Raw genomic sequence first — 3,136 nt, 5'->3', positions numbered from 1 at the left:
AAAGCTTTTATAGATAAATAGTTTCTACACAACACGTTTTACTGACATTTCGATAGAATCTGCTTCAAGGATGACCCATTTAAATCATATATCTGGTGGTATATACCTTTGAGACCCTTGTCAATCCTTTACTGCTGCCTCTGGCTTTGAGTGAATCTCACATGGATTCTCATATTTATCAAGTCTAAGACAGTTTTCTTTTTTTCTTACTTTCATTTTCCATTTCTAAGTATTCATGGCACCCATTTATTATTTTTTTCTTCGATACGAATGGCTTGAAAATATCTTAATCTGAATGACTTTGGATTTATTTATTTTTTCCTATCAGAGCATAAATAAAGCATCAATCCATCCATTTTCCTCTGCTTATGCAGGGGCCAGGTGCGGGGCACCAGGCAGACGTCCCTCTCCCCCAGCAACGTTTTCCAGCTGTTCCCGGCGTGTTCTGGGTCTACCCCGGGTCCTCTGATCAGTTTGACGTGCCCGGGAAAACCTTTTAAAGGGAGGCATACATACGGAAGTGCAAAACCTCCTCAGCTGCCCCCCTTTCAACACTTTTCTATGCTTTGTTTGCACAGCCGGGCCGGCATTGCGTACATTTTAGTGCACGTGAGTCCTGTGTGTGGCTAGCTAATAGCTCTGCACTGCGCTTATGAGGAGATTATGTGACAATGATGTCTCAATAGCCCTGTTGCCGTCGTTTGCACTGTTTTCGGATCTAATACAAAGTCAATGGAGAGCGATGAATTGTTGTCCCATCCGGTGTGGGCAGGACTTAAATGGGCTCTATCTCTATGGAAAGTAGTCGGACCCAGTCATAAAGATGACAAGATACAATAGGTTGTGATCCAATGAGTAGTCGGCCATGTCTTTTGGGCAAGTTACTGCAATAATTTATGACTCTAAGATTGCCTGATCCGGCACAGCGATCATCGGTGTTTGTTTTCCATCCCGGCACCACAGGTCACAAAGAAAATCATTAATAAGACGCTTAAAATATACACCGCGTTGATGAAGCACAGTGGATTTGTATTGTTGCAGGCTTATATATTCTCTCCAAAGCGTAGCACTGTGTCATATATCATCAGGAAGTTATTCTACACACAAATGCACCAAACAGAATAGGGAATAATTAAACCGTGTGATGCCAGAAATATCCATTTAGATTCATAATGCAAGAAAACAGAGCAGAGAGGGAAACGCACCATGACTGTGATGTCCAGCACAGGTCATATTTTATAGAATTACACTGAAATTATGACCCAAGAAGTTTATTTTCTTTTTTTATTAAAAAAATAAATAAATGCAAACTGTAAATAGTAGACCGTGTTACAGATCCCAGGTTATTACTTCATGTACTTCCAGTCTTTTTACAGAACAACGCCTCACTCTTATCTTGCTATTTTTATGACCTTTGTAATTAAAAAATAATGGCTTGACCTTCTCCGGCGCAACTATCTCCTCTTACATTGTTAGAAAAATGAAATAAAATCCTGTAATAACCCCATAACAATGCACTTATCAGAAAAGCGTTCTCCATTTAAGTTGTCCCTAATTGCGCAGAGTTATGGTCTATTAGGTCGGTCTAGAATAGCTGCACTTGGCAATTTTATAAAGTGGGGATGTGCGAGAGAAAGTGTGGGAAAGAATACTTTTCGTGGTGTTTTTTATTTCATGAGCTCTCCAGTAACTTTGGGCCAGACATCCCCTTGCCCTGCCCTTTTACATTGTCTATTCCTTCCTATGATTTAAATAATGAAACTCCCGTGTTTTGCCTTTTAGCAGTGCTCTTGTACATCACAGCCGCACAAGAAGAGTGCTTGGATCACCAGCGCGCTGTCACAAAGGACTCTACTGCACAGCGGAGACGAAGATGGAAATTATTTTTTTCTCATGCAATGTCACCTTGACAGAATCACAAGATGGGAGTTCAGGGTTTCACTGGGAGTCACCGCGCCGCGTTGTTTTCAGCACTTTGATGTCGTGTAAGGTGTCAGTTAACAATAAGAAATACATTTCCTGACTTCAGGTGCACAGAGAGAGGCGCGCAGCACTCATCCTTTAAGCAGCAGTCGGATGAGACACCCTCCCCAATGATCATTAATGTAGAACAAGAAACATCTTCTAAGTTATGTGCTCTTATTTTGGGAACACAGCCCTGATTAGCATACTCTCCCACTGAACGAGTCCCTTCGGAGGTGTTTGGGTGATTTGCACGCCGATACATTTCCACAGATTCGTACACCACAGTATTCAATAAAAGAAAGAGTCCGGTTACTCCTCCGCTCCAGCCCTCTCACTCACTCCCTCCGTCCTTCACACCGCTCGTCTCCGGCTCTGCAGCGGTAATTAACAGCCTCGTTACATCTGGGGAGATACTGCGAGCTATGTCAGAAAATTAGGCTGTGGAATAATGAGGGTTGAGGGACATGTACTGTACTGCCGGTCTGTAGCGCTGCATTCAAATCAAAGGACTTTCACAGCTAATTGGAGAGGGGTTAAACTGCTTGGCTGCCTCACCCCTGTCCCGAGCCCTCCGCCCAAACCCGCCCCTTAGGAGATGAAGGCCTCCCTTTTAACTGTAATTTTGTTTTGCATTTCCATACCAAAGTGCGATTTTTGTTTTCCTTCTTCCTTTACAGGGGGAATGTGCGGTAGTGAGACACTATTGAGATAACTTCGGCTGTACTCTATATGGAGCCAATTTAAACTACAAGCAATTACTTATTGTTATGACTCCCCCCCCCCCTCTTTCTGGGACCAGATAGGCCACCCAGCTGCGTTGTTTTCTGTTGGATGGCCACCAATTACCCCAGCGTCCGTGCAATTGACCATAAGATACACATAGCATGAATCAATACAACATACCGTAATTTGAAGCCGACCGGCACATTGACTCGTGGAATGGGCTCAGCGCGAGGAGATACACCCCCTGCTCCCCGGTTACAATGATTGCATCAGCAGCGTGACACTGTATAATGAGCACAGCCGCGGTCCACTGCTCAGAAGAATACAGTAAATACACTCCCTCTCCATTGTGTTCGGTGCTGAGCAGCTGCATGTTACCACTGCTGACGGCTGCACAGCGGCTAATTACAAGTTAGCAGTTGTGTAGGCTATATATATATATATATAT

This window comes from Anarrhichthys ocellatus, unplaced genomic scaffold, assembly GCF_004355925.1.
Source record: "Anarrhichthys ocellatus isolate YVR2014 unplaced genomic scaffold, GSC_Weel_1.0 scaffold10, whole genome shotgun sequence".
Lineage (NCBI taxonomy): Eukaryota > Metazoa > Chordata > Actinopteri > Perciformes > Anarhichadidae > Anarrhichthys > Anarrhichthys ocellatus.
Note: the sequence above shows the minus strand (reverse complement) of the source record.